Raw genomic sequence first — 20615 nt, 5'->3', positions numbered from 1 at the left:
GATTAGTACTAACCTAACTGCCCTTGGAAGCCAATTTAAGTCTAGCCAATTATCCCTTGTGAGACTCAAACCCTGCACCTTGTGTTTGTAAGGCAAATGCCTTAACCACTAGGCCACCCTCTGGTGCAAATTAGGCCACCCTCTGGTGCAAATCAGGCCACCCTCTGGAGCAAGTCAGTTCACAAAGTCATTGCTCACAACCTCTGCGGAACTGCAGAAATACTAAAAACTGAGTGAAAGTTAACTAAAGCCAGTCTATCATATCATAGCTATTACAAAGTTCCATGTAAGTATACTAATATATACTTAACAGAAACACTTGAAGCTGAGGACAATTCTTCTTGGTGAGGTACTTCATGTTTAACAAAGAGTCCAAAAGACAAAACAGAAAACTCCATGTCCACACCAGGAGGTGATAATGAACGCTGGACTGCTGTTTAAGATAGTACACCATAAGCACACTTTGGCAGCTGCCTGCTATAGCCATGTATCATGTCAGAAAAAGTCTGCAATGCTAAACGATCTTCCACTGGGACCTGGAACGACATGTTGCACGGTATTGAAATCATTAGTAAGGCTGTGCATATCCACATAGCTACTTTACGCTCACTCTCTCGTAAAACATTTCCTTTGAGGCAGATCACTGAATCAAATCACCATCAGTGTCAGACATTAACTAAATACCTAAGAAAATATGTTCAATTCAAAGCCTGTGGTACTATAGGTTTTTATCCCCTGTGATGTTGCCCATTTTGTCATGACCCTCCTCAAAGCTTGGCTTTCTGGGAATTAACCAAAGCGTACCCTTCTCTGAGAGTATTATATACCATACTGGCTGTGAAGTCTAATACTGGGAATAGAACACCACAAGGACTCAGAAAACTCCTTTGTACATAAACCTTACTAACAGGTGCCTCGCAAAAGCACCTGAAACTGTAAACCCTGCTTTTGTTTTTTTTTTTTTTTTTTTTTTTTTTTTTTTTTTAGCCACGTGAAGATAAACTCACCCAGCTGAACAGCAGGCAGGGGTGATTCTACTACCCACAAGGAAAGTACTGTGCAACCAATGGCCTACTAAGCATGCAGCCTCTTCAGAGCGTGTTTTTTTTTTTTTTTTTTTTTTTTATAATTGCTACTCTCCGATGTACCCACCACAATGGCCTCTGCCATTCTCAACATCATGATCTCCTCCACTTTCTGTGCTGGCTTACTCATTCTGAAATGATGCACTACAGGCTACCACTAAAAGAATCCCAATACCATGCCTATGTATCAAGCACTTTCAGGACTGCACCCAGACCCAGGATTTGCTAAAGTATTATCTCCTGAGCCATCATGCCATCCACTTGCCTAACTGCTCACAAACCCTAACACTACTTTAGTAGCCATGTCAGACAAGTGCATAAACCTGCACACAAAATCCAATAAGTGATGGAAAAAGGCTAGCAAGCCAGTACAGCAGCATTTCAATGATCCGCTGTCATCATCTGATACTAACTCCTCTGGGGCGTCCACCTTTCCTATGCTGCTACTACCAATGACGACAAAGGGGTTAAAGGCTCCACAAGCAATAGAAACCTCACGATCACCTCACAACCAAAACAAAAAGAAAATCAGACCAAACGGGGGGGGGGGGGCTGATAAAATTCTACACTTAAACAAAACAGAGATGAGGAAGGACCTTGAGACAAACACCACCATGTGTTAGAAGAGTCCACCTCAGAGAGGAAAGCTGCCAACATGTTCACAAAAGCCCACGAAAATACTCCATGTCTTTATCGACCACTGAAAACAAATACCAAAGTCCTGCCCCCTGCCCCCCCAACTACAAGGAAAACAAACCATTTGTAACTTGCCCCCCCCCCCAAATAGCACTACTGAGGGGAAAGAGAAAAAAAAAAACTTAGCAACCCAATTCTTGCATACTTACCACAGTAACCAATGGGATATCTGTTCCCCAGTACCTACAGGTCATCATGGATGTAAGCCTTGCAGTAGCAAGTTCACACCAAAAATGTGACTCCTAATCCAGTTACACTTGGCAAAAACCCTCTAAGCCCCTCCCTACCCTTACCTCATTTCCTCCCATACATCCTTCATTCCTATTTAACCCCATCCTCCCCTTATCCTCCTAATTCCTACTACTCTGTTTATCTAACCCCAACTGAAGATGTCCCTGGACAAATTGGTCTGTTCCAAACCTCATTTCTTGAGAGACAGTGGACACTGCAACATGAACATTTATATAAACAGTACAACGTTGAGGGATCCATACAAATATAAAAGAGAACACAATTTTTGTATGTTTCTGTTCACAGAGAAGGGAAGGATAGGAGAGGGAGAGCGAGAGAGAGAGAGAGAGAGAGAGAGAGAGAGAGAGAGAGAGAGAGAGAGAGAGAGAGAGAAGAATAATAAAGAGAAAAAAGCCTACATATATATATATATATATATATATATATATATATATATATACATATATATGTGCATGTATGTATGCATATTTGTGTGTGCGTATACATGAAATATAGTAATATAGTTGATTGTCATTATTATTGACAGTCATTTCGTTTACACATTTTTTGTCAACAAAACAACTGATTAACAATTGTGTGAGAACGCTACATTACCAAGGCTGGGGAGTAGGTCCTTTCTCGGCTATTGTACATTCTCAGAGTTGTAATACATAATTTGCAGTAGGTGTGTGGGGCAGCATACACCACCATAAAATCCCTCCCCCTCCACACACACATACAAAAATGCACTGTTTTTTTTTTTAGTTGCATGCACTGAAGTTAGGTCTTGGAGCATGCATATATCATTGTCAACATTTTATTTTCAATTTTTTTTTTTTTTGCCAACATTTGGGAGTTTATTTGAAGCACACACACATATGTATATATACATATATAAACACATACACACATATATAAAGAAAGAAAGAGAGATTTTTATATCCATTATATGCATGTCTGGTGAACCATGTGATTTCAGAACAGAATGGAATCTTACTGTGTCTACTGGCAGTGCAAGCTGAACTACTAATTAGGATCCTCTAGCAGTAAGTTTGTTATGCAAGGTTTTATGTAAGACAGAACGCAGGGAGAGATCAGCACCCTTGAGCTAAAAGCAGCATGTTTAAAGCTCAAATAGACTTGCTCTCTTTTTTGGGTTGAAAGGATAATAAAATGGCAAATCCCATTATCTTAGCCTTTGACAGTTTTCTTTGGGACATTACGTAGGAGGGGATGCCATGTTTTAACTTTGGTTGTACAATATTTTTTCCAAGTTTTGCTCATTCTTAGAGGTGAGATTTTTTTTTAACAGAAATAAAAACAAAGAATGTATTTCTCCTTTCATATTATTAATATTTGAAGACATAGTACAAGAGGGTTCAGGAGTTACCTATAATATATGTAGATCTACTGAAAAAGAACAAAGGATCCAAATATTGACTGATATTCACAAGGCTGACCACAAAAGGCTAACTTTGAAAAATGTTGACATACTACAATGCATGCACCAAGCAAAAATCCCACAGCATGCAAAATTTTTTTTTCGAAAATAGCCTAAAACATTGTTTTGAGTAGGGGGACCCCCTCACCCCATGGTAATTATGTATACCATGTGTAAGGTCTCACAATGTTAGGTAAAGGGCATATTTCCCAACCCCAAGAATCTCACATACCTGTTGACTATCTGTGTAATTGACTAAATTTTGTTGACTAACAGAGGTTAACCAAAGGGGTTTTCATCCATATTCAGTTCCCCTGCGTGTGTGTGTGTGTGTGTGTGTGTGTGTGTGTGTGTGTGTGTGTGTGTGTGTGTGTGTCTGCGTGTGTGTGTGTGTGTGTGTGTGTGTGTGTGTGTGTGTGTGTGTGTGTGTGTGTGTGTGTGTGTGTGTGTATATATATATATATATTTATATATATATATATATATATTTTATATATATATATATATATATATATACGTGTGCGTGTGTGTGTGTGTGAATGTATATAGGAGCTAGTGATTTAGTCAAATGTCATTAAATTTGACATCTGTTTTGCTGGCAAAATTTATGTTGACTAAACAGACAGGTGTGCGAGGTCTCTACATTACTGGGGTTGAGGAATATGCCTTTTCCTCTAGTACTGTGCAATCTCAGAGTTACAATATAAAATTAGCAAGGGTTATGCACCGCCCCCCAACACACATGTGGAGTATAGTGCGGCTTCTTCTCAGAAAAAAAACAATGTTTGTTACTTACACTATCCAAAGTTGTCTATCAGTGTATGTGTAGTGACATGTCAGATTCTGTCGTTGATGTTTTTTTTGGTAACATTAGCAACATTAACACTTGGCTGTTTTGACAATTGTAAAATAACTATACATATAATCACTTACAGCTGTGACCAATGACTCTAAATAACAAACTAAAAAAACAGTCAAAAGAGAGAACTGAAGAAATGAAAAAAAATATAATAGTGGACAAAATCTGCCATAACAAGAAAAAAAGAAAAGTGAAAAAAATAAGGTCAAAATGGAGAATATTGACAAATAAAAAAGAAAGTCTGAATAAATAAATAAATAAAGCATCCGTCATCAAATAAAACGAAAGAAAATGTGAAGAACAAAACATCACAAAAACATAGGCAAAACAAGTAAATGAAAACAAACCACAGTGATCTTCAAGAAACTTCTTCAAGGAAGAAAAACAAGTAAAAGCAAAATGAAAAGCTAGCCCCACTGGTGGGCAGCAATAAAGACCCGACTACACTGTAGCCAGCCTGAGTCTGTCTACCAGTTTGGGTACTAATGGAAAATGAGGTTGAAGTTTCTCTTTCCACTCCTGGGAAGGGGGAGTCTTAGTGAGCAAATGCCAGAAAATGTCAGCTGTATGAACTCCATATAGATTCCCCATTAGGATTAGGAAGATAAAACAATTCAAGGGAAATGTCTAACAGGAGTAATGACACCTCCCCTTGTGTATGGTCACATGTCCATTGGGAATGAATAAGGCTTTAAAAAGAAGTTTTCCTGATGTCTCACTGGCAATGAGAGTCCACTCTTGCTGCTTGACCATCAGTCTAAGGAGGAATGAATGGGCTGTATTACTCTCACATCTGTGGAATAAACTGGCTGATTGTTGTGAATGAGTGTGAGACTCTGTGGTCAGCTGGGAGAATGGGTAGAAGAAAAATGAAAGCAAACTATCTAGTGAATTCACAAATGTCCTCTGTGGCATACCTGATAGCTACTGCACTTCTGCAGTCCTCTGTGGCATACCTGGAAGTTACACCACACCTGTAGTCCTCTGTAGCATACTTGATAGTTACATCACACTTGTAGTCCTCTGTGGCATACCTGGCAGTTACACCACACCTGTAGTCCTCTGTGGCATACCTGGTAGTTACACCACACCTGTAGTCCTCTGTGGCATACCTGGCAGTTACACCACACCTGTAGTCCTCTGTGGCATACCTGGTAGTTACACCACACCTGTAGTCCTCTGTGGCATACCTGGCAGTTACACCACACCTGTAGTCCTCTGTGGCATACCTGGCAGTTACACCACACCTGTAGTCCTCTGTGGCATACCTGGTAGTTACACCACATCTGTAGTCCTCTGTGGAATACCTGGTAGTTCCACCACACCTGTAGTCCTCTGTGGAATACCTGGTAGTTCCACCACACCTGTAGTCCTCTGTGGCATACCTGGCAGTTACACACATAGTCAGCTGTGGCATACCTGGCAGTTACACCAGACCTGTAGTTCTCTGTTGCATACCTGGCAGTTACACCACACCTGTAGTCCTATGTGGCATACCTAGCAGTTACACCACACCTGTAGTCCTCTGTGGCATACCTGGTAGTTACACCACATCTGTAGTCCTCTGTGGAATACCTGGTAGTTCCACCACACCTGTAGTCCTCTGTGGAATACCTGGTAGTTCCACCACACCTGTAGTCCTCTGTGGCATACCTGGCAGTTACACACATAGTCAGCTGTGGCATACCTGGCAGTTACACCAGACCTGTAGTTCTCTGTTGCATACCTGGCAGTTACACCACACCTGTAGTCCTATGTGGCATACCTGGCAGTTACACCACACCTGTAGTCCTTTGTGGCATACCTGCAGTTACACCACACCTGTAGTCCTCTGTGGCATACCTGGCAGTTTCACCACACCTGTAGTCCTTTGTGGCATACCTGCAGTTACACCACATCTGTAGTCCTCTGTGGCATACCTCGCAGTTACACCACACTTGTAGTCCTCTGTGGCATACTTGGCAGTTACAGCACAGATGTAGTCCTGTTTGGCATACCTGATAGTTACACTGTAGCTGTAGTCCTTTGTGGCATATCTGGTAGTTACACCACACCTGTAGTACACAGATATCACATTAGGCAAACTCATGAAGGTAAATCATACCAATATTAAAGTGGATACTAGCATGCTGATGTAACTCTCATTGGGGGGCAAGGGTCATCACAGAATCATACAATCATAGAATGAGCAAGGCAATTGGGCCATGCCTTGTATTATCCTCCCTCACACCATACCTCATTTTTAATGAGTGATAGGGATGAGTTTATGAATACTCATTCAATTGTCTACTTTCTTCTTAAAGGAAAATAGTGTGTCACATTGCTTGCTCTGGAGAGAAAGTTTGTTTCACAGAAGAGTTAGTCAATGTGCATTACAAATCTGTTTCTCCACTGTGATTGGTTTATTTGCTGAAGCAGGTTCTAGTGTTCACTGGGATGTTTAAATTGTAGAGAAATAAAAGGTCTTGGATTGCCAGATCAGTAATGGCCCGGAAAGCAATGTACAGTTCATCCTTAAAGTGTCTATAGTATATTGAATTCAGGGACATGACCTCCAGCGTTTCTTGGTAGCTCAGGTCCTTTAGGCCCATACTATATTTTTGTCAGGATCCTTTGGAGTATCTCCATCTACTTGGTATGTTTAGTAAGTTACATCCCAAAGGGAGCACTGAACTTAATAATGGGCCTGATCAGTGCAGAATAGATGGGTAAGGACTTATTTGGATTTAGTGGAAATACCCTTTTTGATCAAGATGATCAAAGGAGAGGGGAGTTATCTACCCATGTTACAAGGTCTTTGACAACGTTGTCATTTGTAGTGAGGTGTTGAGGTGGAAAGCTTGTTTGCTACATTCAACAATATTAATTTTTTAGCATTCGTTTTAGACCATTTTCAGAGCACTAGCTATTAACATGTGTAAGTTCACTTTGTAGCTTCTACAAAGCAGAAGGGGATTTGAGTATAACACTGACTTTACAAAGCACATTTCTGAGTTGAATATCAGAGAAAATTATGCTGAATAGCAGAGGTTCTAGCATGGATCCCTGTGGTACTCCACTGTTTGCATTCATGCTCTCTGAGGATTTGCAGCCTCCTTCAAAGTATAGGTTCTGTCCCTCAGCTGTGTAGCTATCCTTGTAACACAGGGATCAACTTGGAGTGCATTTAGCTTACTGATAATTTTGGTATGTGGTATGGTATCATACACCTTGGCAAGGTCAAGGTATGCTGTTTGGACCTACTTTAACAAAGTCAAACAGCTGGAGGTCAAGTCAAATAAGCTTTTTATATAAAGAATTATGTTTGGTTCACTGATCATCACCCTTTTATTATGTGCTCAAGGCATGGATGCCAAGAAATTCACCTCCAGAGCATCCATGTCAAGAACACAAAATGTAAGGTTCTTGTGACACCCGTGCACTGGCCCAGCAATCAAGGAGCCTCAGTCCTCACCACTGACACCAGGGAGGGGTGTCCACAGATCGCAGTCAGTCTGGGGATGGTTTCTCCCTTTCTCTCCAGATCCCCAATAAGACTCCTCACTGGCACAGCTATGGGGTCCACATTTAACACCATGTTTTCCCATTTAAAAGAACAAGCCTATGGATTATATTAATGTTTAATAATGACAGAAGTATCTGATCTATCTGAGTATACCTTACCCAATTCCCTGTCTTGAGAGCCCATCTGTGTTGGCATTGCTAATCCCACTGCAGTGGTGCACTGAAATATCATATGCTTGCAACCCTAGGCTCCATCTTAGCAACTTGGCATTTTGCTGGCTGGCTCTGTGTAACCATGTTAGGGGATTGTGCTCTGTCACTACAGTGACTTTTCTTCCATACAGATAATGCTAAAGTTTCTGCAGTGCCCACACTATGGCTAGACATTCCTTTTCTACAGCTGCATAGCATTTCTCCCTGGGTTGGAGCCTACAACTGAGATAAACCACTGGGTGCTCTTCTTCCTGTGAAGAAATCTGGCTAAGTACCGTCCCGACCCCATGGTTCGAAGCATCCACCTGCACATCAAATTCTTTGCTGTAATCTGGACTGGCTAACATAGGGGTCCTCCCAAAGCTTCTTTAAGCCTCTGTAATGCCTGCTCACATGCTGTGGTCCACACTACCTTATCTGGCCTGTTCTTCCTTGTCACGTCTGTGTAGGGAACAGCTATGGTACTATAAATAGGGATGAACTTTCTGTAGTACCCTGCTGCCCCTAAGAATAACCTCACCTGCCTTTTGGCAACAGGTGCAGGCCATGCCTGAATAGCTTCTACATTGGCAGGTTCTGGCCTGATCTTACCACTCCCCACTCTATGTCCCAGGTTGGAGACATCTGCCATACCTACCTGACATTTGCTGGGCTTAATGGTCAACCCTGCCCTCTGTAGTCTGTTCAGCACCTCCCTGACATGCTGAAGGTGCTCTTGCCAGGAATGGTTGTAGATGGCAATATCATCCAGGTAAGCAAGGGCAAACCCTTCTGCTCCTGCTAGAATATGATCTACCAGCCTCTGGAAAGTCGCTGGGGCATTTTTCATCCCATAGGGCACTCATACAAGCCAAAAGGAGTCACAAAGGCTGACTTCTCTTTAGCACTAGGAGTCAAGGGCACCTGCCAGTAACCCTTGGTAAGATCAATGGTTATAAGATACTTAGCCCCAACCAGCTGCTCTAGAGCCTCATGTGTCCTAGGCATAGGGTGCACATCTGATTCTGTGTGAATATTTAATTTTCTGTAGTCCACACAGAACCTGGTGCTGCCATCCTTGTTTGGCACCAGCACCACTGGGGAGGCCCAGGGACTGATGGACTCTTGAATTACCCCTAGTTCCAACATCTCCTGTATCTCCTCCCTCAGAGTCTATTTTACTCTCTCAGGCACCCTATAAGGGGCCTGCCTAATAGGCATTTGGGGTCCTGTCTCCAGCTGGTGCTGTACTAGGTGGGTGCACCCTGGTTTCCCAGTGAACATGTCCCCAAATTCCTGTAACACTGCTCGGATTTCTCAAACCTGGGTAGGAGATAGCTGTTGGGACATTACTACCCCTTCCACTGAGGTGTCAGTCTGAGCCTCACTGAGGAGATCAGTCACCAGATCTCCCTCAGACTCCACATGCAACCCACTGCAAATCTTCAGCACAAGGGTCTCATTATCATGGTAAGATTTCATCATGTTAACATGGTACGATTTGTGCTCCTGCCAGGCAGTTCTACCATGTAGTTAACATCACTTACCTTTCTTACCACCAAATAGCATCCCTAACAAGCAGCTTGCAGCTCATAGTGTCTGACAGGAATGAGAACCATTACCTGCTGCCCTACAGCATACTCACTAGCTCGAGCATTCCTGTCATAACAGACCTTTTTCTGTTGTTGGGCTTCTGCCAGGATCTCTTGGACCAAGCCCATGAGTTCCCTGAGCCTTGTCCTGAGGTTTAGGACATATGCCACAACAGACTCCTTGTGAGATTCACACTCACCTTCCCACTCATCTCAAATTAAATCTAGAGGTCCCCTCACCCTATGCCCATATAACAACTCAAAGGGTGAAAAATATGTGGATTCCTGGGGAACCTCACTGTATGCAAACACCAGATGGGGCAAATATTTGTCCCACTCCCTCTTAAACTGGTCTGTAAATGCCCATAGCATGGACTTGATTGTAGAGTTTAACCTCTCCACAAGACCATTAGTCTGGGGATGGTAGCGGGTGGTCTTCAGGTGCTTCACCCCACAGTACTTCCATGGACAAGGCAGCAGGTCTGACATGAAATTGGCACCTCTGTCAGTCAGTATTTCTTTTGGAAAACCTACCCTGCTGAAAATCTCTAACAAAGCATTTGCCACCTTTCCTACCTCAATAGAGGACAAAGCCACCGCCTCAGGGTATCTTGTAGTATAATCTACTACCACTAAGATATACTTTTTCCCTGTGAAACTTGGGGTACTCAGAGGCTCCACAATATCCATAGCTACCCTCTGAAATGGCTCTTAAATCTAAGGCAAAGGCATCAAAGGAGCTCTCACCTTGTCTCCTGCCTTGCCTACCTTTTGGCACTGCATACAGGTCCTGTAGTACCCTGTTACATCTCTGGAAATTCCAGGCCAATAGAAGTTCTGCATAATATGCCTCTTTGTACATTTTATGCCCATATTACCTGCAAAGGGAATATCATGGGCTATGGCTAGACGCACCAGATGGTAAGCTCTAGGCACTACCAACTGCTGTACCCTCTTACCTTCTAGCCATCCCTCAGGGGTCCACTCTCTATACAGTAACCCTTTGTCCCAGTATACAGATTCCCCCTTCCCTTGAGAATCAGGTGCCTCACTAGCTACCTGCCTTCGGCCTTGCAATGTAGGGTCTAAAAGCTGAGCCTGTCTCAACTCTCTCTTTGTAAACCTTCCCAGCTCCCTTTCCCCAGGAAGTCTGGCATCCTCTGACAGTGGTTCGTCACTGTCAGCCTGGGTACTACTACTCACCTCTACATTTGCAGTCACTTTGTTCAAGGGAAAATCAGTACCCACAAGCAGCTGTGGCTCACCTTCAGTCTCACTGCTACAGGGTAGCCTCTTCCCTGAAGTAAACACCTCACCAGTCCTGGCTGCAAGTATGCGGTCTGTCTGGGTCTCTCCCAGGCTACCAGACCTACATGCTTTTCTCAAAGCCTGACCGCGTGTAACTGAATAAACATATGGTACTGCCTCATTAAACTCCTTCCCTATCAGGACATCTGCAGGATGGTAGTTCAGTACCCTTGTTGTTTTAAGACAACCTACTATTGGCATTTTGTCTTCCCCGCTTACTGGCATCCTCACCTTTTTTCCCCACCTTGCCTCTATGGACATCTGTATGCCAGATGGCCCCACTGGTTGCATTCAAAACATTTAACCCTAGGTCCTGGATGTGTACCTGGAATAGTGGCTTCCCCTGCTACTGGCAGATTCTGTTGGGGCAATCTGTGCTGCCCACCATGTGTTCCTTTAGACCCATGATCAGTATTGGGGGGTCCCTTACCTGTGTAGGGATGCCCTGTTTGCTAGATATAGGTCTCCCTTCTTCCCAAACACCTCTGAAGTAGCACATTATCTATCAACTAACCAGATCCCCATGTCCTCAGGCAAAGTGCTAAGGGCTTGTTCCCTCATCAAAAGGTCTGACAGCCCTTCAAAAGTGGTGACCTGACATCCACTTACCCAACTATGAAAATAAGTGCTCAGTTCAGCAACATATTCACACACACTTTCATCTGCCTTGCGTCTATGCCCATGAAGCTTTTTTTCCTATAGATTTCAGGTGTTAGCTTAAAAAATTCTAACAAACAGTTCTTAACAGCAGTATAATCAAAACATTCATGATCAGAAATTTTAGACAAAACAGTTACAGCTTTACCATAGAGTAAGGGGTTCAGGAACAGTACCCAGAGCCTTTGGTTAACATCATACTGTTTACATACCCTCTGAAACATATGAATGAAGCTATCAGAATTATGCCCCTTTGTAAACTGTTGAAGAAATTTACTGACCTTTTGTGCTTCTGGGGTCCGGTTACTCCCTTCCCCATTACCTCCATGACTCTGGTGAAGAGTCAACATCTCCTTTTCATGATGCCTCTGCCACTCCTTTTCCACAGCTTCATTTTCAAATGCCTGGCTTCCAACTCAAGTCTCTTTAGCTCCAGATAGATTTTTAAGTCCTCTGCACAAAGGTTGAGCTGTCCATTCCCTGAGTGTTGTACATCTCCACGGCCAGTCTAATGGTCCTCCTGGTTGCCGTTTTCTGCTGCAGCTGTGACCAAAGCTGCAATCATGTCTGCCTTAGTAGGTTTCCCTGCACCAGTCCTTTAGCCTGGCACATCTCAGCCAACTGGCTCCTTGTCAGCTTTCTATACTCCTCTGCTGACATGCTTGCCAGCTCTCCCTGACTAACTAAGCTAACAAAAATAATAAAACACTTGTGATCTGAACTCTGAGTATTCACTGCATGGCTGATTTAGAGTACAAAAAAACCTTCAGAGATCACTGTACACAAGCTACATGAATTCACACTACCCACACCACTGCAAGCCAATTAGTATTTGCCAAGCAATTAATATGTGGTGTGGATATCCCACCACTGACAAACACTTAATATGTGATGCCCGTGCAGTGGCCCAGCAATCAAGCAGCTTCAATCCTCACCACTAACACCAGTGAGGGGTGTCCACATAGGAGAGGATAACAAATACGCACACAGTGAAGTACAATTTCCCTTAAGAGCACACAGAGATCACAGTCAGTCTGGGGCTGGATTCTCCCTTTCTCTGCAGATCCCCAATAAGACTCCCCACTGGCACAGCTATAAGGTCCAGATCTCAGCCTAGTGGGCAAGCTAAAACCTCCAGCACCCTCTCTGTCCAACCAGTGCTTTGTGTCCCTGCCAAAGTAGCTGACACACACACACACTTTGAGATATGAGTTATATACAAACACACAGACAATCCTGAGGAAGGCTGGCACAGATTCTCCAGCTGTGCCCCCTTTCTACTAAGTCTAAAAGGTAGTGCCAGCTGCCTACACCCACTAATATTTATCAGCTACTAAAAAGGCCCTTACTAAAGGGTGTCCAATTATTACTGTGCAATATTATTATCCAAATGATGTGTGACTGAACAGCAAAGCTTATTGGAGTGACTTGGACAGTATCACTATATACATGCAATGTACTCTAGAGCTTAAATTATCTCTACACAAAACAGCCACAGTTGAAAGGTTTAAAAATATTTAATAATAAATAACAAAAACACAAGACAATACTTCTTACTACACAGTGCTAGTCAAGAGTTCAGAGATCACAGAGAAATACTTAAAATAATACAGTAGAAAAGTTCTGACATCAATACAGAAAAAAAAATAAATCTAATCTTCCTATTTCCTAGCTATATCTAAGAGAAAGCACAGTTCTAAAATCCTACTTACATACAGAACACAGGCAGATACTGTTGAGTTGGATGTTCTCTAGACAAATGCAAAATGCTGTCTGATTCTCTTTCTTTAAATTGATAACACAGTGCTGCTTCACATTACATAATTCTTAAGAATTTTCTGTTTTCCCAGGCTAACAGAAACTCAGAGGTTAATAACCCTTTTGATCTTGCACCTGGTCAGGAAGCCAGAGCAATAAAATAAATTATACATGTAAATTCTAGCCATTAACTCTGGCCTCAAAACAATAGGAATAATTCCTTCATTTAGGCATCTTGGCTCCGAGTTTTGACATCAAACAATTACACAATGCTTGACTTATCAGCTTTCCTATAGTAGAGTGCACTGTTGTTACATTCTTGCAGTTCCCCACTTAGCACCATTTTTCCCATTTAAGAGAACAAGCCTGTGGCTTATATTAATGTTTACTAATTACAGAATTATCTACAAAATTCTACCTGGCTAGGCTTGCAGCCTTCTCCTAACTTCATAGTTATGATCAGAAATCTGATTCTAAGTCTTTGAAGTACATAGAGCTTTAACTGCTCCATATGCCACTAGTTACAGAAAAAAGCCATAAAGCACTTAGCCACTTATTAAGCACTGTCAGAAAGGCAGGGTAACACACAGTCCCATTACATTTACATTCACCTTGCCATTCTTGTTAACTGTCCAGATTTTCACAAAATATTCAGATTTTGCACCATTTGTTTCATCCATTCTTCATAACACTTGTGGTTTTAAATCACGGAAGACTGAAGGCATTAAATAATGACATATATTTAGGTTTCAGACTTTGTATCCTTCAGAAAATGCAGGCAAACACACATCCTGTTATTCTAGCAACTTCCTTAGTTTGTAAGAAGAAAGGACACCTTACTGGCATGGGCAACAGGCAGAAACAAATATTTTATCCTGCTGCTGTCATTTACTGATCTGTACTGGCAGATTTGACTGCATAGTGGGGGACCTGACCTTAACAACTTCAGCAGGGGGTGCTTAACATTTGTTAAGGTTGCACCTTGTGCCACTCTAGAGTTTAACTGATTTATGTTTTTCCAAATATTGGAGTGTAATTGGAGCACTATATTATAGTTTATCAAGTCTGTTATGAGCAATTCCTTAGCATTGCAGATGAACCTCATCAGACTGATGGGTCTGTAATTCTTTGGAGTCCACCAGTCTTTTCCAACAATGACACATTGATTGCTGGAAAATCAGCCAGTATGCAAACACTTTACCCATACTGAGCAACTTTTACTATTTGTTCCATACTGATGCACAAAATCAGAGCGTATTGTATTGACCCCCTATTTCATTAACAGGACTTGTCTGTATAATTAACTGTGTCTCCACTATGACTCCTCAGGCATGGCCAGGGAAGATTCATTGACATTTCATGTTCCCTATCCACACCTGGAAAGCATTTGCGGTTTGCATGTAATGCAAAGGTATGTGTTGGTTGTGTTGATGCTCTCACTATTGGGTTGCTGGGGTCTATATCAAAAGCACAAATGTTCAAAACTATGAATACAAGAACAGCAACACATAAAGGCTGAAGTACTACAAGAGCGAAAGACGTAAACAATGAAAATCGGAATGCCAAACTTATTTCTGTGGCCAGCAGGGTGTTCGTGGAGAAGAGAAAATTTATCCTTTTCCCCACTGTAGTGCAATCTTGGAGTTGGTATATTTAAGTAGGGGAGGTGTGGGGGTGCAGGGGGGCTTGCCCCCCCCTGCAAAAATGTGTTTAATGAAGTTTGTTTAAATAGGTTTTCCTTACCTGTATGGCACTGTTGTTCTCGGAAATATGTTTGGCGTTTTGATTTTCGCTGTTCACGTACTTTCGCTGTTGTAGCACTTCGGCATTTATGTATCAGTGATTTTGTATTCGCGGTTGCGAACATTTGTGGTTTTGATATAGACCCGGGTTGCTGACATCGTCATTATTATCTTGCAGTGGGAGAGTGTTTAGTTCAGCTAACATGCTTTTATGCACAATATGTAACTAATTTTTTTTATTTATGTATTGACATTTGATTACTGGAAAAGTCCAACTGGCTAGAAACACATTTTCATTGGAGGCCTACAGAGAAAAGCTCCAAATTATTGCAAAACATTTCAAGAACAATAATTTTGCAATCTTCAAAAATAAAGCAAAAACATCTGCAGTTTAAATAATTATAACAAATTGGACATCATTTATACCATCTTTTAAGAATTTATACAAGTTATATGACAATCATTTAATATTTACTGAAATTGTAGACAGATTGTAGACAAATTAAAGGAAAGTTAATCTAATACAAACAGGAATTGCAATATGAAGTGAGAGAAAAACAGGCTTATGGTACATTTAGAGAGAAAGTCAGGGACAAGAATTTAATAGAAGTAAGGAAGTAAGTGAAGAAGGAAGAGTAAGGAGGTATAAAGAATGGAAAGGTACTTATTCCCATTTAAGGAAATAGTGTATCCTGGTTTTGAGCAAGAACAGAGTCAAATTTTAGCTAGAAAGTCTTTCAGAATGGTTTTGAAAGATGGGAAGGAGGGTATTTACTTGATGGATACAAGTAAGGAGTTCCAGGCATTAGCGACCTTGCACAAGTACAGTCAATGCCCAACAGATTTGATAGGTTTGTAGACTCATTTCATGGAATGTGTTTATGGATTCCATCATTCCACTGTATGCATCTTTGGCTTTTTAGCACTATTAGGAATGATGGCGCTGTTTATGATGTTGCTTTGCTGAGTAACACATTACATATACATTACATATACATTACATATACTGGCACCTTGGGGTCTTGAATGTTGTTCTAGCTGCACAGGTATGCAGTTATATCTGCACAAATATAAGCACCTCCTCTGCTTACCATTTTCCAGGTTTGTGAATAATGATTTGGGTGATCATTTGTATACATTTTCTGTACATGGTGTTATCCACTTATACAGTAGCATTTATGGATATTTAAATTAGTCTGGATGTATTTGTGAATACAATAAGGCTCAGGTGATTTATACTGCATGCTACACAATTGCACACATTTTTCATGAATCCTGGCCTAAGAAATAAAGAATCTGTTTTAAAAAAACATTAAAATTTGTCAAAAAGGTCTTAAACAAATCATTTTACTATAAATAAATAAATAAAGTGAAATAACTATAAATAAATACCACATCAGATCTGCTTTTAGGACCCTAACTAACTCTCAAAAGAAGACTAAAAGTTCTCTAGACAAAACTATAAAATACAACTGAACTATCTAAATAAATTACTATACTTCATACAGTAATGTAATGTACACAGATAACTAAAATCAATAAAATCATAATGCATGTTATAGAAAAAAAATAAACATATCACCAAAAGCAATCAATCCCAGTGCAATACATGTCCAATTAAGCCAGCTCTGATGGAGTAGCTGGATAAAGACATAACTAAAACTGGGGTGGACTGGCCTTGATCAACATCTTAAGCAGCTGTTGGAACTGGTGGGGAAGGAAGGAGACTTTGCCTGTTTTCCTCTCTTAAGAGAGAGTTCTAAGAATGACATGATAATGAAGCTGTAGCCCAAGGTGAGACCCAGGCACACAGAAGTAATTAGACTGGACATGCGGGCTTGGAGGGAAGCATCCATACCATTCCTCATTGCAGGTGGTGGGCAATACTGACACCAGTACATAGTGGGCTAGGGACCAGGATAAAGTTTTATCTTCACAACTTACAGGGGAAAATGTTCAAGGCATACATGGACATGGAAAGTACTAATTATATGAGTGATCAAAGCTAAAAAAAATGCTAACTTTTAAAATGAGACTTTAATTAAAATACAATGGTATGATCAAAATATATGATTGTAAATCATGTTATTATGAAGCTATGGTTAAAGCCAGATTATAACAGAAAAAAATAAACTAATAGAAATGTTAGCAAATGAAAATTTTAAGAGAGCAATCTGAACTAATTTACTCAAGTGAGCTTTCCAGAGTTATCCTAAAAATATTGATGAATGAATTGTCTTAAATAAAGAATTGCTAGAAAATGAATTATTGTTTAAAATTGAACAACTTAATTCTGTAGCTAAGAGCATGCAGATATATGAAAAAATGTCATCAGCTAAAATAGTATGTTTTAAATATGGGAAAAAAGGACACATTCCAAAACATTGTTTTGTTAGTAATGTGAATGTTGTATATAAGAAAGATGTGTTTTCTAACCAGAATGCTTGTAATAAAATGTATATGACGTACTTATCAAAAATTTGATTTCTAACTGACATACTGTCAATGAAAATGGACTCACGTAATCTAATAAAGAAACTGCTAGAATACCTGAATCAGTATATTTTCTCTTTTTCACTACCAAATTAGCCATATGTACAACATTAGTACATGTGAATGAATTAATATGGCTGCTAGACTCTGACAGCATATTTAAACTTATTAAAGAACCAAATATCTGTAGACATAAAACAAGTGGGAAGAGAAAGGTGGAAGCAATATGTGTCCATGGAAACATGAAACAGTATCCTGTAACAAATGAAGAAATTCAAACACTGTTGGATAAAATACTACATCCTGCAGCTTTGGTACAAAATTTAACACATTATATTGTAATTATCCATGACTTTTACTGATTTAAAGGTACTGTGAAAATTATGGGGAGAAGGAGCACACTTAAGTTGCTCTGTGGCCTGAATATACTCGTAGTAAAAAATGGGAGGGGAGGGATACCTTGACATATTATTAAAAATACACATTCTTGATACAAAGAAAGGGACTGCTGAAGAAAAGTCAAAATAAATTAGCATTTGGCTTTGGCTGGAATGGGAAAAAGAATCATGTCTTATCAAAAATCTACTACTGAGTCTTACCAGAAAATTCCAGTTAATCAAAGATGTCAGTTTAGAAACTGAAAAGAAGACTCCATCACATGTTCTATGGAACATTTTCAGATGACTATAGCTATTAAAGTAATGAGGTGTGTCTGTGTAGAGGTGAGGTGGCAAGACAACTACCAATGTTGTTGTTCTTCTTCTTTTGGCTTTTCCCGGTTAGGGGTCGCCACAGTGGAACTCCAGTCCGCTAATGATTGGCAGTAGATTTTTATGGTGCCAAGGTGCCAGCTCAATGCCCAACCTTCAACGAAGGCACGCTCATTCACGCATGTCTTTCAAACACCACTCGACCGCGGGGAGGACATGCAGACTCCACACAGAAGGCGTTCCAGCTGAGAATCAAACGGGAGAACCTCTTGCTGTGAGGCGAGGTGAGAGAACTAGCAATAATACCACTAAAAGAAAAAAGAACAGCTGAACAGAGCCCTTGGTTTCCATATGTAACATCAGCTACAGGTCTAATTAAAACATGACACTGAGCAGCAGATACTTCAAGACACAGAAGTTACTGATGTAAAATTAAAGTAATTATCACAACCAAAAACAGATACAAGTTACTGACATGATTTGTGTGAGGAAGGAACAGGTGAAAAAATATACAAAGATCTGTATTTGAAGGTGAAATGTCTATATCCTGTAATTCATGTCGGTGTACTGATGAGAGTGTGCCTGACTTAGCAGAGTTGCAGATAAGCAAAGAATTTTTTAAGAAAGCACAGTGAGAGGATAAAACATTAAATACACCACAGAAAATATAGCTGGAATGGAATGTTTATAGATGAAGAAATAGGTCCTATATCAAACCCATACTTTGAGTTGAGAAATGACTTGCTATACTTAAAATCTGCTAAAACAGTTGTGATGAAATCAGCACATAGCCATATTTTGGGAAGACATATAGAAATGGACATGGGATTTTATTGGCTTGGAATAATGAAAGACATTGAAAACTTCTGTGCAGCTTATCCAGAATGCCAAAAGATGGCACCACATCCTGGGTTCAGAAGTACTCTGATACCGAAGCTTATTACTGAATTTCCATTCAAGCAGATAGCCACAGAACTTTTAGGTCCATTGATAAAATCTAATACTGGCTACCAATACATTCTAATGTTTGTGTCTTTCGGCTTTTCCCGGTTAGGGGTCGCCACAGTGGAACTCTGGTCCGCTAATGATTGGCAGTAGATTTTTACGTGCTGGCGTGCTGGGCCTAATGCACAACCTTCAACGAAGGAACGCCCATTCACGCATGTCGCCACACAGAAGATGCTCTAACTGAGAATCGAACGGGCAACGTCTAACTGTGAGGCGACAATGCTACCGCAGCACCATCACCGCTGCCAATACATTCTAATAATTACTAAATATGCCAATAAATTTTCTGAAGTAGTGCCTCTGCAAAAATCCGCAGCTAAGTCTATAGCCAAATAACACATATATCATGCAGTTATGCTAAAACCATGGAGGGATGATAAAAAATCTGTAGTCAGCCTGGGACCTACCATAGATAACAGTAGTATGTTATCAGGGAATTGTAACCCTGTTATCCAAACTGATAATTCATTGTCTAAGACCCATAATCAAGAACTAAAAGAGTTGTTAGTAAAGATCTGTTTTCTGATTTGCCTAGTACAACATATAGGTTCATAGGTTCAAAGGACATTACTAGGCTAATGGCCATAGGGCCATAACAAGCCTAGACATGTAATATCCTTGTTCCCTAGTTGACCATGGTTAGATGATCACTGTTTGAGTAAGTCAGTGATTAACACCAAGTTCCCCTGTCCATGAGGGCCATAGGTGCCAACCCTCCCATCTAATTGTCAAGGTTGCACTTAAGTACAGTCATTGAGGAGCTCTGCTTCACATGAAGTTGGAGTTTTTCTAGAGGAGTGACAATCTCTGGGCGACATATCTGTCTCTCCAACATGTTGTGTTTATGTTACAGACTAGGCTGAGATCCCTGGAATGAGTGACTCTTGTCCCATTTGATTTGTGAACATGCAGCATTTCCATTAAGGCAGGGTCAGAGATCACTCTGCAGGCCAGGTACAGGTTGCCTCTCAGCAGCCTGTAGAATAGAGAGTACAAAGACAGGCCTTCAGTTTTTCCATGTAGGTCATGTTTTGGAGGCCCTCAATATTCTTGTTTAGAAACCTCTGTGGTCTCTCCAATTGTTGCAGGTGTCTGTTGAGGTACATGCAAAAGGGACTATTATACTCAGTTTGTGGTCTGTTGGAGGTTGAGTATAGAGGAGTTATAACATCTTTAGTCTTGGATACGATACCCTTATTTATGAGATGCACAGTGTAGAAGGCTTTCCTTACTACTGTGGAGACATGGTGATCAAAGTTTAAATTGCTGTCAACCTGTGTTCCTAAGTCTCTCACAGCCGTGTTTGACCTTAGCAGGGGGTGCTATCTATAATGTAATT

Source organism: Protopterus annectens, chromosome 12.part0, assembly GCF_019279795.1.
Source record: "Protopterus annectens isolate FY-2018-M chromosome 12.part0, PAN1.0, whole genome shotgun sequence".
NCBI classification, from domain to species: Eukaryota; Metazoa; Chordata; order Ceratodontiformes; family Protopteridae; genus Protopterus; species Protopterus annectens.
The sequence above is the reverse complement of the archived record's forward strand: the minus strand, read 5'-3'. Positions refer to the sequence as shown.